The 15,267-nt window shown below is 42.9% G+C and overlaps 1 protein-coding gene across 3 annotated transcripts in view; it reads right to left on the minus strand.

Moving 5' to 3' along the window:
- The window catches only part of MCF2L2 (MCF.2 cell line derived transforming sequence-like 2), a 245,936-nt gene that overhangs the window by 5,074 nt on the left and 225,595 nt on the right, over positions 1 to 15,267 (minus strand). The window lies entirely within an intron of this gene.

The raw sequence follows: 15,267 nt of genomic DNA on the forward strand, positions 1-15,267 counted from the left end.
CCCAGGTCCAGCAGTGTGTTCGGAAGGTATACCCTGAGTCTCTGGGGCACTACCAGTCCATGTAGAGAATAAGCGTAAAGAGTGTTGGTGGAGAAGGACAGGAAGAATAGGAAAGGTGGGCCATGAAAATTCATGCTGATAAGGACAGGGTGCATTCTCTTTTCCCTCAGTGGATGATCTTCATAGCACACACCACATAAATCCTAAAATATTTAGGGAATTTAGTTTTAGCACCTAGTGTTTAAAATCCTGATTTTTTTTGCTTAAAAAATTAAATTTAGGGGCTTCCCTGGTGGCGCAGTGGTTAAGAATCCGCCTGCCAATGCAGGGGACATGGGTTCTAGCCCTGGTCCGGGAAGATCCCACATGCCGCGGAGCAACTAGGCCCGTGTGCCACAACTATTGAGCCTGCGCTCTAGAGCCCACGAGCCACAACTACTGAGCCCACGAGCCACAACTACTGAAGCCCATGCACGTAGAGCCTATGCTCCGCAACAAGAGAAGCCTCCGCAACGAGAAGCCACCACAACTAGAGAAAGCCTGCGTGCAGCAACGAAGACCCAATGCAGCCCAAAATTAATTAATTAATTAAAAAATGAAATTTATTAACAAGTGAGCCCATTAGCGAGTTTAAACTATCCTCTTCAGAATACATGTTTCTGGTAAACTATAGACTTTGAAGAGAAAATTGTGGATTTTCCCTTGCTGTCCACTAGGTGGAACAAAGGGACAACTGTAGATCCTGCTAGTTCAGAGACAGCTCTTAGCCCATAGATTTCAAAGGGGCAAACTATTTCTATTTTCTTTCAAACTAGAGTTTCCTTTGTTCCTCTTTTCCTTTAAAAGAACTATCTCTATTATATGAACTAAAGTATCATTTTCACCTGGGGTTGGGGGAATGGAGAAGTAATGTGTTAAGCCCCTGGGGCTTTCCTTCCCTTCCCTGGAGGAACAGACATGGGTAACTAGTTGCTATTTAATATGCTAACAGCAATCTAGGCACCAGCCTAAGAACTTCATCGAATTCTCACAGCAAGACTATACAGTATTGCTTCCATTTTGTAAAATAATTGATGAAAAGAATTTAAGCACAAAGAACTTAAGTAATTCATCCAGAGAGATGGAGCTGAAGTCTGTAAGCCCTCAGCGCTTGGGCCCTTAAATGTGTGCTATGCTGCTGAGCTCTTTCTCTGCCTTCTAGGAGTCAGCCGGTGGGCTCATGTTCTGCCTAATTCATCCCAGTAGCTCTCCAGAGCTCACAACAGGTGAGATCTCCAGGATGCTTCCACAGGTACTAGGCTGGATTAGGATCTTTTGCTTGGTGCCCCAGAGTGTAAACTTGGATGTCTAGGCTGGTCTATATTTGAAGTGTCCATTTCCTTTGCATACTTGTCTCTGGCCAAGAGGAAAGGAATCACTCCTAAACATTCAATTACTTGCTTTCAGATTCCACATATTCTCACAGCACTTTTTTTTTTTTTTTAGTGAATTTTTTGTTGTCAAAGTCCCTGCCAGCTTCTAGAGCAGTCCGAGCTTGCCATCTTAGACTTTCAGGGCTGCTAGGATCTGGGGTCAAAGAAACTTCACAGTTGGGAAACTATCACCTAGCTCAGCAACCAATTGCCCTCTGATGTGTCTAGTTGGGTTTAGCCAAAGCCTTGCCCATTTCATCGGAGATTTAATGAGAATTTTTCCAGAAGACTAAAATATAAAGCCCCCCAGGCAAAGGAAACAGTTGTCACGCTTGAGGAAGTCATTGATCCTGATCATCCTGAGGCGGTCAGGCTGCTACCTAATAGAGGCAGAGAAGACGCATCTGGTGATCCACTGGGACATCTCCCAGTACTCCTCTGCCCCGCTGTAACTGTAAATGGGCAAGCAAAAGAACAATAGCTAGACAAGAGTCTGGGACACCCACTATGCATGCCACCAGCAGAAGTGCCAGATGAGGGGGAAGGGGATATAGAATGAGTGGGAGGGAGATGATGACTTAAAGGTACAACCTAAGTGCAACTGCAGCAGCAGGTGGCAGACATAGATTTAAGTTAAGTAGGACACTTACTATGTCCACTGGTGGAAATGTCCCCATTGGGAACCAAGACCTCCAGACCCACTGAGGCTGAAGTTGCAGGAATGGGAGGACAGATTCCCCATGTGGGTCACTAGTAGTGTGATAATGAATAAGGTCACAACTCATTCAACCTTTTGGCTCCCAGATTCATATTTTCTGCTTACTGGGGTCCTGGTGCCATAAAGTGGCCATTGGTTTAAGGTATATACTGCATCCTAAGGTTAGCACCCCAACCCCTCAGTCTCAGGTCCAAACTGCTGCTCACCCTTGCCTTCAAGAGGCTATTCCATGGCTCTATCAGGTCGGCAGCTTCTGAATATGTGGTAGGACCAGTGGGTTGGTCCTGTAGTCACATGCCCATGGCTGTTCCTCTTTTGCCACAGAGTGAGTCCCCCAATCAAAACAATGTTCTATCCTTGGACAGTGTTGCAGACTGAGGCACTGAAGGCAGGAAAGGCCCATGTGTCAATCCCGTTCAGGGTGAATCACTGTACTTTCCAGCTTGGAGGATCTGATGAAATCAACTGTTCTCCTCAAGGAATAGTATCCAGCTGAGGGCTCGGCATGGATCTCTGTGCTGGCAGGTTGGACAGTCAACAGTGGCAGTAGCTAGACTGGTCTTGACGACAGGGAGCCCATGCTGCTAGGCCCATGCACAGCCTCCCATTCTGCTGCCAAAGCTTCTCCATTTATGAGCCCATTGTGCACGTACTGGGTTGCCAAGGAAGAAGCTGGCTGACACCTCCTGGCCAAGTCATCTAGTCAGCTTGGTTCTTTGGTAACTTCTCTGCAATGGATGTTCTCTGGGGGGGCATTACAGCGTGGCACAAAGATCCTTACATTTTGAGCTCATGTCCATAGGTCTACGTGCCTCTTCCCCAGTCAGATTACGTTGTAATTTGATGCTGGTTATTGTTCTAGAAGGGGATTGGGAAGGGGGTGGGGATGTATCCTGAGGAGGGCAAGCATTGTCTTGTACAGTAAGTCCCCTACATACGAACGAGTTTCGTTCTGAGAGTGTGTTCTTAAGTCCAATTTGTTCGTAAGTCCAACAAAGTTAGCCTAGGTACCCAACTAACACAATTGGCTATACAAGTACTGTACTGTAATAGGTTTATAATACTTTTCACACAAATAATACATAAAAAACAAACACAAAAAATAAAGAAAACAATTTTAATCTTACGGTACAGTACCTTGAAAAGTACAGTAGTACAGTACAACAGCTGGCATACAGGGGCTGGCATCGAGTGAACAGGCAAGAAGAGTTACTGAGTGGAGGGGGGAGAGGAGGTGGGAGATGGTAGAGCTGAAGGATCGTCAGCAATAGGAGACGGAGGGCAAGCTGCAAGTTCACGCACGGCTGATGTTGATGGCACAGGTTCTGGTTCCTTGCTGGATTCAATTCCATCTACCCTCTTGAAAAAATGGTCCAGTGATATCTGGGTAGTAGCTCTATTTTTCTCATCATAGGTGACACGGTAGCACTGGATTGCATTCTGAATGACTGCTGCAACCTTTGTGTTCCATTCTACATTCGGGCCCTGTGCCTCAAAAACTAACAGTGCCTCCTCAGACAAAGAAAATCTTGCCATTTCCTGCGTCGTGAATCTCTTCGGTTCTTCGGTTACTTCTTCCTCTTGTCGCTCCACTCTCTCAATTATTTTCACTTTTGTTTCCATTGTTACCGCTTGGCACTTCTTAGCAGTACCAACTACATCACTGCTGCTTTTACACTTGCTTCCAGACATCCTGGGCTTGAAATAAAGATACTGTACTACTGTACTCTATACAGTACTGTACAGTAAAGTACACAAAAGCACAACCACTTGTAGAGGATGTACGCACGTGACAATGTACGCCAGACACATGAACTAACTTACGTGATTGGACACGCAAACGCACTTTCGCATCTTTGAAAGTTTGCAACTTGACTGTTTGTATGTAGGGGACTTACTGTATGTCTCATCTGAGACTTCTGCATAATCTTGCGGGGAGGAGAAGGGCCAATCTTTCAACAAGGGGGAGTGGGCCACTTCTGCCAGCCCAGGGGAACAAGGGCATGTACCCAGATATCCTCCAGTTTTAGGGTCCTATATCTTCCCTATCAGGGCCTGACTTGCCTGCTTCATCTATTGGCACTAGGGGCCCAAAATAATAAGGCAGCAGACTTGCCTAGGCTGAGAATTCATCCTTTTCTCAAGTACTGCCCTCTGCTGTAGGCGATGAGGGGCTGAACACTGGAAAGGAGGCCCTCTGATTCTCACACTGTGCTTTAAATTGGCGATTAATCTGAGGCTGTCACTTTCTTCACTCTCTTCAGTGCATCAGTGGTGCTTAGCAATAACCACCCAGTTCCATGTTCCTGATAGTTAATACTTTCCCTAAACCTCTCAAATGCTAGAGACATTGCACGAGCTGGTGCATCCCTGTCTGCCTGTATCTGATCCCAGGTCACCACCAGGGAAGGTCTTCGCAATTGAACTGCTACATAGGCCAGGGACCAGCACTTCCAACATTCCACCTACCACTAGCAATGGGGTCCTCATTGCCATTTGGCCAGCAAGTGACCCAACACCAGAATCCCATCCTTTCTAGGACCTCTCCGGGTACTAACTGTCTTAGGTCAGGTTTCCCAGAAGCAGACTGTACAAGCGAGTTAAGGAGAAAGGGCTTTCAGCTGAAATGTGTAAGGCAATGAGGGCAGAAGACAGAGCAAGGAAGAAGCCAGATGCAGACGAGGGTTCAGCCAAGGTCGAGCATCTGCCTGATCCCCTGAGAAATGCTGGAATATGGATGGCACCACAAGTGTCCCATCTTGAGGCAGAAGGGCTGGCTTTTGTACCAGCCAGCCAAGCTGCCCTTGAGGGAGGCCATAAGCTCTTAGGCATTTCTTGGCTGGATGACTCTGGTCAGCTGAAGATCGAAACTGACTGATAAAAAGGATGTGGATGAGGTCTCAACAGCCTCTACTATACTACCATGTGTGGGGTTTTTATTTATTTATTTTATTTTTAAATTTAATTTTATTTTTTAAACATCTTTACTGGGGTATAATTGCTTTACAATGTTGTGTTAATTTCTGCTGTATAACAAAGTGAATCAGCTATACATATACATATATCCCCATACCCCCTCCCTCTTGCATCTCCAATCTTTTGAAGAGCTGACTGTTTTTTGTGAACTTAACTAGTGAAAAAGTCACCAAAGCTCACATCGACCTAACAGTTACTCCCATGTTGTCTTTCTGTCCCCTGAAAGCCGCCTGCTTTCCTAGCATTGAAGGTGTGTGCATGCATGTGTGCACACAAACAGATACACACAGACACACATAAACATATATGGACACAGTCTACAACCAAGCCTAGACTAGGATACCCGTAACTAAATGTCAGCTATTCCTCTGTTCACCTCATGCCTTTGAGTCTGATGACCTTGAATTAGCTGGACAGAGATAGAAGGAAGAAAAGAAAGCACCTGGACAATCCACATCTTTATGTTTTGGGTAAAGGAGGAGTTATAACTTTATTAACTGGCTCATATCTGCAAATTTGTAGATTGTACCAATGTTGGCCCTTCTGTCCTCAAGCAAAGGGTCTTTTAAAGGTCTCTTCAAAGGATTCTTGGAACATGAAAAAGGAGTTAAACACCTCAAGAACAAAACATATTTTATGATACAAGGTGGATAAGCCCAATATTCTAATAGTCCTTGATAATCTGAAGAGTCACTGTTGAGTGGGAAGCTAAGATATGACTTGATCAGCGACAGTATCGGGGGATAAAGCCAATTATTTAAGAGATGAAAATATTGTTTATCTTTTCTTAAAAGCATTTTTCACAAGCCAATTATGTCTCCATAGGAAAACAAAACAAATATTTCATATCTCACAGAGATTCTGCTACATAAAGGAACAGGTCTTATCATGTGAAGAAAATTTAGGGACTGTATTTCATGAACTCTCACCAGCCACAATTTTTCTCAAGCCTTACTTTTCCTAGTCTGTACTAAGAAGAAAATAGGTAATTTTTCATTTTTCAAATATACAATTTTATAACACACATACACACCCTAATTGAGAATAACAGCCTTATTAAATGGCATTGCCATTAGTATTTGTTAACCAGTACTGAAAATTCAATTTCTTAATTATGTGGTCGTCTTCCTGTTAATTTGCCATATCCTGCTCATTAGCATCCAAGGCTCTAGAAGTCTGAAGAGGAAACATACACTAGTTAGCCTTGTGCTGGAGTAGGGGGTGGTCTGTGTATGTTTCCTTAATGACAAGGAATTTGTAGTTTATAGGTGCTCAATAAATGTATTTTGAACTAAAATTCCTTTCAGAGCCCTTTTCCAAATAAAGTGTATACCTGAAGACATACTACATGTCCCACCAAACTAATCACATGATAATCTAAAACCAAAGTCTCAAATACTAAATTCCCAATACTTTGATTATGGGCAGTGGTAAAAGCATAATCTTTTGGAAAAGATTATCTTTAAATAGTCAAGGAAAGAAAAGATGACAACCAAAACAGCACATTCAAGCCCCATAAACACATAATCTATTGTCATTAAAATACAAAATATAAAAATGCCTCCACATTTGTTTTTCTTTTTGATCCCATGCCCAATTCTGCCTACCAGAAAACTGACACACAAAGAAGTTAGAGCTGAAATCTTGTGAGGAAACCCCTGATCAAGTGCTCCTAACCTTTCCAAGGAAAGCTTTGGGAGGAGATGAAGTCCATAAACCCTGGATAGAGCAAGAAATACAGTGCCACCATCCAGTGTCTTCATTCCAAAGCAGGGACATTCTGGCAATGCTCTTAGCCTACAACCATTTCCTTAAGAGGACAGCTCTTCCAAAGAGGAAGTTACTTCTCAATGTAAAACATTTGCCTTTCATTTTAATTCTGGCCTAACTGGATCTATGCAAATGAATAGCAGGAAGCTGATTTTATACCTTTCTTCTTACTCACATAATTAAGGAAGGGCTGAGAATCCAGCAATGTCTTCCTCAGCTTCTACACAGCTGGTATCACCCCATTGCTTTCATGCCCCACTCTCCCATCAGATCCTACCTTTAATCTGGCACGTGCTAGGGACTGAGACTTCCTTGCTACTGGTAGCTCTTTCCATATTTTCAATCCAGGGTGCAAATTCCACTTCATTGCCTTTGCTTTAGAGAAATATACATGACCTCACTACACTAGTTCTGTACTAGTTGAAGTGGTGCTGGCTCACACCAGATTATCCCCAGCTAAAGCCTTATGGACCTGCTTCCTCCTCCTCCTCTACCTGTGGTATAGAATTGCCCCAGCTCTCTGGTGACCTTCAGCAAACGAATGTTCAAGGGATACCACCTGCTGGATTATATAGTTAACACCAAACTGGCTGCAAATCTGAAGTGAGGAGATGGAATCCCTTTCATTGTCTCAAAAGCTGTTTCAAGTGCTCAACAAATAAGCACTTGCTAGGCACTGGAGGTCTGAGATGAATAAGATGTGCCCTGAGCTAACCCTCATCACCTCCTAGCTCTGCTTGCAGAGTGGTCTGCTAGCCTGATGTGATTATTCAACCAGTTTTTTAATTTGTTTATTCACTAAATATTTACTGAGCACTTACATGAGTGCCAGGCCCTTGTATAATATGAGGCCCATGGGAAGCTAAAACTAATAAGACAACCTCTATGCCCTAGAGGAAATTCATGGTCTAATGGGGAGGAAAACTTAGACACATCATAAAATTATAATACAGCACATTAAATGCTGTGATAGGGTACTCCTTAAGGGAATGGGTACAGAGAGGAGGGAGACTCAGCTGTCCACCAGAGCCCTCACCCCTTGCCATCACTATCATCTCTTTGTTTTAGGGCCTGGGGTGCCTCTATTAGGAACAGGCCAAATGAGCCTAAAAAACTAAGCAGGCTGTACCTGAACTGGATCACAGGCTACAGGTTTCTTCAACAAGCATTTATGGGGTACGTCCTGAGTGCCTTGGAGGGGGAGAGGAATCAGAGATGGAGAGTTTCTAAGGAATAGATGGGGTAAGGAGCACCAGTGAGAACTGAACCCTGAAAGAATACCCTGCGCGTATCTTCCTCCAGACAGGGAGGAATGAAGAGAGGAACAATGAGGGTCAGGAGAGTTCTGGGTGGAATGAGGGAAGCTGAACCAGTTAACATGCAAAGTGGGAGGCAGGGCAGTCAAGTGAAAATAGGAGTAGAATTGGAGGTCCTCAGAGGAAAGTTCCAGAAAACAGCCAGAAGCAAAGGCATTTACGGGAGGTTTCAGAACGGCAGGTATGACTCAACTGCAACTCAGCAAGCAAGCATTAGGAAAGATACCCTAGGCTGGCAGTGGGGTCAGGGAGCTAATATATTTTAATTAGAAAAATTAAATTAAAATTTAATTGGAAATCCCTTGTAATAAGCTAAGTGTTGAAGAAAATCAATGAAAGCAATGATGTAGAATCAATAGGAACTATCTGCAACATTTAACACTTGTTTAAAAAAAAAAAATCAGTACACACCTAGTGCTCGCTTCAAACTGTATATTCCCCCGGCCTGAAATGAAAAAAACAAAAAAACAAAAAAACGCAGCACTCTCAAATGTAAGCCAATTTGAATAGATTTTACATGTTGATTTTATACACATGTACACACAGAATACTATAAAAATTGATGAAAGTGTGTAGATCTTGGTCTTATTTTCTTAGTAATTTGGAAAACCTTTCTGCAGTCCTGGCTCACTTGGCCTTGGCAACCCCTCCCACTTCTCTGCCCATCCTGCTGTGTCCCCTGTGTGCCTTGATTCTCAGTCCATCCATGTTTCCACAGTTAGCTCCATTAGCACTGAATTAAGAAATAAACAATGGGCCCATTAAGTGCTCACTTTTTCCACCCGAGCCCAAATTACATGGCTTGGTAAGGCAAACATCATGCGTTTCTGGGACAGGATGAGAATCACATTCTTTGTTCGGATGTTGTCCCAGCTGTGAGAACAGCACCAGGTCTCAACCTCCAGTGTCCCTCACCGCCTGCACCTGCATTAAACCCAAACTGATACTCGAGGCTTACCTCCTTCTCTCTCAACCTCATTTCCTTCCACTCTACCCATGAACCTCTCAAGCCAGGCTCCAAGTCATCACTGAACATGCTCCCTTGACGGCAGCTCGGTGATTTCAAAGGTTCGTGGGTCCACCTTTATTACGCATGTGATGGCACAAGCTGCCCAGTTGCTAGGATGGGCCTGCGGCCTTGTACGATGCCTTGTGCCACAAAGAGGCTTTGCCTTGTACCACGCGCCGTGCTGCCCCTGCGAAGCCGCCTGCCGCCAGAGCCCCTGCCCGGTGAGCCTCATCTCCCAGTGTCCCTAGGCCTCCCTGTCACACGGGGTCAGGCCACACGGGAGGAGGCTGTCCCAAACCACAGGGCCTGCCGCCCTCCTTGACTTGCACCGCCATGTCCCACGCGTCGGGTTACGCTCTTCTCTTCCCAGCCCAGAGCCTCTCTGACTCTGTAACTGCCTCTGGGCACAGGCCCCTTCTGCCTGGCTGTCTCCAGAGGCCCTGTCTCCACACCCTCAGCGGCTCCCAGGGCCCGTCCTGTCGCCTTAGAGGCCCTCGTCGCTGGGGGCCCGGAGGCCTTGCCCAGAGGTCCCGGAGTTATCGTGCCCAGCAGTCCCGGTGGCTGAAGGTGGGGTCGGGCGGTGTAGGAATGAACTGGGGTGATAATGCGTGGGTGTCAGAGCCGTGTGAGTGCTGGGCAGGGGTGAGGTCCTGATGCTCCTGATCTGGCAACCTCTGAAGCCACCCTCCCCTGTCGCCTGATGCCCCTGAGTCTGCGTTCTGCCCTGGAGTCTCATCTCTCGGGGACCAGCCCAAGGCCCCACTCCCGCTCACTCACCCACAGGGCGCGGAGGCCCTTCTGAATTCCTAGAGCCCTTGCTGTGGGCATCACTCGCAGTGACATTTCATCAGACCCTGCTTGGTGAGCCAGGCTCAGGAGACCTGGTCCTGCTGCAGGAAAGCTGTGTGAAATTGGCCCTCAGTTGCCCTGCCTGTGAAAGGAAGGGGCTGGGACCACACCTCTGGGCTGATCTTACAGTTCAGTTTTTTTTTTTTTTAATCTAAATTACTTGCTAGCGTCTGGTTCTGCTTCTTATCTATATTTTACATTCCTGTCACAACCTAGAGCACACAGTGCTAGGACTTGAGGAAGACTTAAGAAATGTGTTTCTGAATTATTAACTGAATAAATGCCATGACCTTACAACAAACGTGTTTTTCTGTGGGGCAGGGAAGGGCAGGGTGATCTAGTTAAAAATCTAGATTGTAGATTAAGCTCAATATTGTTAAGATGTCACTTCACCAAATTGATCTATAGATTTTACACAATCCCAATCAAGATCCCAGCAAGCTTTCTTATAGAAATCAACAAGCTGATTCTAAACTACATACAGAAATGTAAAGGATATAGAATAGCCAAAACAACTTTAAAAAGGAAAAACAACATCAAAGGACTCAAATGATCTGATTTTAAGACATTATAAAGCTACAGTAATCAAGATAGTAAGGTACTGATGTCAAGGCAGACAAATAGATCAATTAAACAGAATACAGCATCCAGCAATAGATGCACTTACATAAAGAGTCAATTGGTGGAAGAAGAGTCTTTTTAACAATGGTAGTAGAACAACAATTAATGTGCACAAAATTGAACTTTGATTGACACTTTATACCATACACCATAAAAACCCCTCAGAATAGATCAGAGACCTAAATGTAAAACTTAAACTATAAACCATCTAGGAGAAAACATAGGAGAAAATCTTTGTGACCTTTAGACAAATATTTCTCAGGCACAACACCAACAGTACGATCCATAATTTTTTAAAAATTGTATTTCATAAAACTTAAAATCTTCTGCCCTTAAAAAGGTACTCTTAAGAGAATGAAAAGCTAAGCTACATACTGAAAGACAATATTTGCAAAGTATATATCCAATAAAGGACTTGTATTTAGAATATATTAAAGAAAACTCTCAAAACTAAATAATAAGAAAACAAGAAGATACATGTATGGTACGGAAGCACACAAAAAGACGCTCAACCATTAATCAAAGCAAATTAAAACCTCAGTAACATGCCACTACACACCTATTAGAAGGCTTAAAATTTTAAAAGACTGACAATACCAAGTGTTGGTGAGGATGTGGAGCAAATGGAACTTTCATACACTGCTGTGGAAGTATAAGATGGTATAACCACACTGGAAAATAGCTTAGCCATTTCTTAAAAAATTAAACATGCACCTGCCATCTGGCCTAACCGTTACACTCTTAGGTATTTACCCAAGAGAAATGAAAACCTAAGTCCAGGAGAAGATTTGTACTCAAATGTTCATAGCAGCATTATCCAGAATAGCCCCTCAAAAGTGGAAAGAAACCAAATGTTCATTAACAGGTAAATGGATACGTAAATTGGGGTATATCCAAACAATGGAATGCTACACAGCAATTAAAAGGAATGTACTATTGCTACACAAAGCAACATGAATGCATCTCAAAATAATTATGCTGTGACTTCCCTCGTGGCGCAGTGGTTAAGAATCCACCTGCCGATGCAGAGGGGACACGGGTTCGAGCCCTGGTCTGGGAATATTCCACATGCCGCGGAGCAACTAAGCCCATGCGCCACAACTACTGAGCCTGTGCTCTAGAGTCCGCGTGCCACAACTACTGAAGCCCGCGCGCCTAGAGCCCGTGCTCCGCAATAAGAGCAGCTACCGCAATGAGAAGGCCGCGCACCACAACGAAGGGTGTTCACCGCAACTAGAGAAAGCCTGCGTGCAGCAACAAAGACCCAACGCAGCCAAAAATAAATTAAAAAAAAAAAAAAAAGCTAGGCCAAAAAAAGTACATGCTATATATTTTCTTTATGGAATTTTAGAAAAATCAAAGTAATCTATAGCGATAGAAATGAGATCAGTGATCACCTGGAGAGCTGTAGGGGGGTAAGAGAGGGGCAAGAGAAAGGTAATAAAAAGAGACATGAGGAGAATTTTGGGGGTGAAATAAGTGTTCATTATCTTGATTGTGTGATGCTTTCACAGGTATGTACATATGTCAAAATTTATCAAATTGTATACTTTAAATATGTGCAATTTATTATGTCAATTATACCTCAATAAAGCTGTATTTTTTTTCAATAAAACTGTTTTAAAAATTGTAGTTTAAGGCCTCTGCTCAGAAACTTTAATAAGCTACAATGCATATTCCCAGGCATAAGCCCTGGCTATCCTAATTCTACAGTTCTAGGCTAGGACCCAGAATCTGCATTTGACCCAAGCTCTTCAAGTAATTCCAGTGCAGGCTGTCCCTAAACCACCCTTTGTGAAACACTGGTCTAGGGAGTAAGGATTTCTAGAACAATATTGTTATTAGAATGTTTGTTTCTGGGGAAAATAAGTAACTTTTTCTACTAGGGTTGTTATATGTTTCTGTATTATGCCCCCAGAGCACGCATATTCCATTACTGTAACAAATATTTAGCATACTATTAAAAGTTCAAAAGCAAAATTAAGTCATAGTTTTTTTCCAATCTTACCTTCATATAAATTAAAATTAACTACATGATCTTGTTACCATTTCCTGGCAGAGGCCTACAGAGCAAATCGAGAAATTAGGCCACTTGGTTGTAACTGAAAACCAATGTGGTGGTTTTTCCAATCACACTTCTTATCTTTTTCTTCATCTTACGACTCACACCCACCCTCACATCCTCCTGACTAGTTCATGATCAGAGAATACACAGAAAGAGCATGAAATGGTTTCATTCCTGCTAAGTCTCTGAAGACAAACTTATCTTTTCACATTTACATAATTTTTCTTAGTAAACAACAAAAATCGTTGCCAGTATAAATGATAGGAGATAGGTTTTCCACATGAGACTAGCATCTCTTAACCCTAGCAACATTACCTGAAGGAAATATTAGAACTCAATTGATGAAGCTTGTTGTGGATTTTCCTATCTAATATCACTTGAGAAGACAAATGTGAAAGGGTAAAGCCTATGCAAAGATGATTTTTAATGATTAAAGGGAATACAGTGAGTGACATCTGTGAAAATGGTGCAGGGAAAAAAAAACCCTCCAAAAATTCTCTCCTCAATGAAAGCATGGAAAAAACTGACAAAAATAGTCAGACACAATATTTTCAGAATGCTGGAAATTAAACAAAGGCAATTAGGAGAGCATTAATTCAAGAAGAATAGATGAATCTCAGTATGACCAGTGAGCTCTGTGGTGTCTTAGTTGCCCTAGTCCCATCTTACCCCTTCTTCTCGGTGGTGGCCTTGGAAGCCAACAGCCTGCAATCATGGTGAAAATTAGCAAGCTAGCACCTGTAGGAAGGGACAGAACAGGGTTGGAGCTCCTTCAAAGTCTCATTCCCAGTAGATTGTCATTATTTGAGTTGTCTGGGGATTCCCTGGAATATCCTACTTGCAAGGCTGTCTTTATTAACCCAACTAAGAGCTTGCTCAGTGTGAAAAGCCTTTTCCCCAGGGGCATTTATAGAAAATGTCCAGGGTGATTGTTTAACTTCTTGGCTGCTTGAGGCACTGGATATCAGCTGGGGCAAAAATAGGCTAATCAATAAGTTTAAAAGGAAAAACTTAAGAATAAGATATCCATAGTGGTTTTGAAAACCTCCAAATATTCCTGAGAATCTAGAAGTCCACTGTGCACATGCCCAGGGTTGTGTGCATGCTCAGGAAAAATCTTAGCAGGGCTTATGCTCTCACCTTGGCTGATCTTGAGGCTCTGCACAAACAGGAAGTGAAGGCTAACGTGGAATTGTCACCTGTCTGGCTGAATATTGAAGGTGTGCTTCAAAATCCATGTAGAGGGACTCCCCTGGTGGCGCAGTGGTTAAGAATCCATCTGCCAATGCAGGGGACACGGGTTTGAGCCCTGGTCCGGGAAGATCCCACATGCTGCAGAGCAACTAAGCCCGTGTGCCACAAATACTGAACCTGAGCTCTAGAGCCCACGAGCCACAACTACTGAGCCTGTGTGCCATAACTACTGAAGCCCACACCCTGAGAGCCCATGCTCCACAACAAGAGAAGCCACCACAATGAGAAGCCTGCACACCGCAACAAAGAGTAGCCCCCACTCGCCGCAACTAGAGAAAGCCTGTGTGCAACAATGGAGACCCAATGCAGCCAAAAAATAAAATATAAATAAATAAATAAATTTGTTTAAAAAAAATCCACAGAGCCCCTTGGCAAAGACTGGAATGCTTTTTGGTTTCAGGTGTTTAAGGAAATCTCTGCCCAGTCATGAACCAAGCACAGAATTCAGTGGCTACACATGACAATGAATACAGATTTTATAGAATTGTTTCAGAAAAGTCAGTAAATAAACAAAAACAACAACAACAAATAGCAACAATAGCAAACACTGGAGATGGAGGAGAATCTGATTTCCAGAGTTGCCATATCATGTTATTTTAAATGTCCAGTTTTCAAAGAAAAATTATGACATGTGCAGAGAAACAAGAAAGTATAGCCCATACACAGAAAAAAAAGCAGTCAATAGAAACTGTCCCTGAGGAAACCAAGATACTGCACTTCACAGACCAAGGCTTTAAACCAGCTTAAAAAAAAAATGTTTAGAATGAAAGGAAACCATACATAAAGAACTAAAGAAAAGTATGAAAACAAAATCTCATCAAATAGAGAATATAAATAGAGAGAAATTATATTTAAAAAGGGCCAAATAGATGTTTTGGGTTGAAAAGTATAATAACTTAAATGAAAAATTCACTAGAGTGGCTCAATAGCAGATTTGAGCAGGCAGAAGAAAGAATCAGAGAACTTAGATATGGGTCAATTGAAACTATCCAATTTGAGGAAGAGAAAGAAAAAGAATGAAAAAAAAATGAACAGAGACTTAAAGACCTATAGGACACCAACAAGCATATCAACACACCAAGTATATCAAGCATAATGGAAATGCCAGAGGAGAGAAAAAAGGGACTGAAAGAATACTTAAAGAAATAATGGGCAAAGACTTCCAAACTTTGATGAAAAATGCTAATCTATATATCCAAGATGATCTACAAACTCCAAGAAATAAAAACTCAGAGACCCACACCTATACCTAACATAATCAAACTGTCAAAAGACAA

Source organism: Balaenoptera musculus, chromosome 4 (genome assembly GCF_009873245.2).
Source record: "Balaenoptera musculus isolate JJ_BM4_2016_0621 chromosome 4, mBalMus1.pri.v3, whole genome shotgun sequence".
Classification (NCBI taxonomy): Eukaryota; Metazoa; Chordata; class Mammalia; order Artiodactyla; family Balaenopteridae; genus Balaenoptera; species Balaenoptera musculus.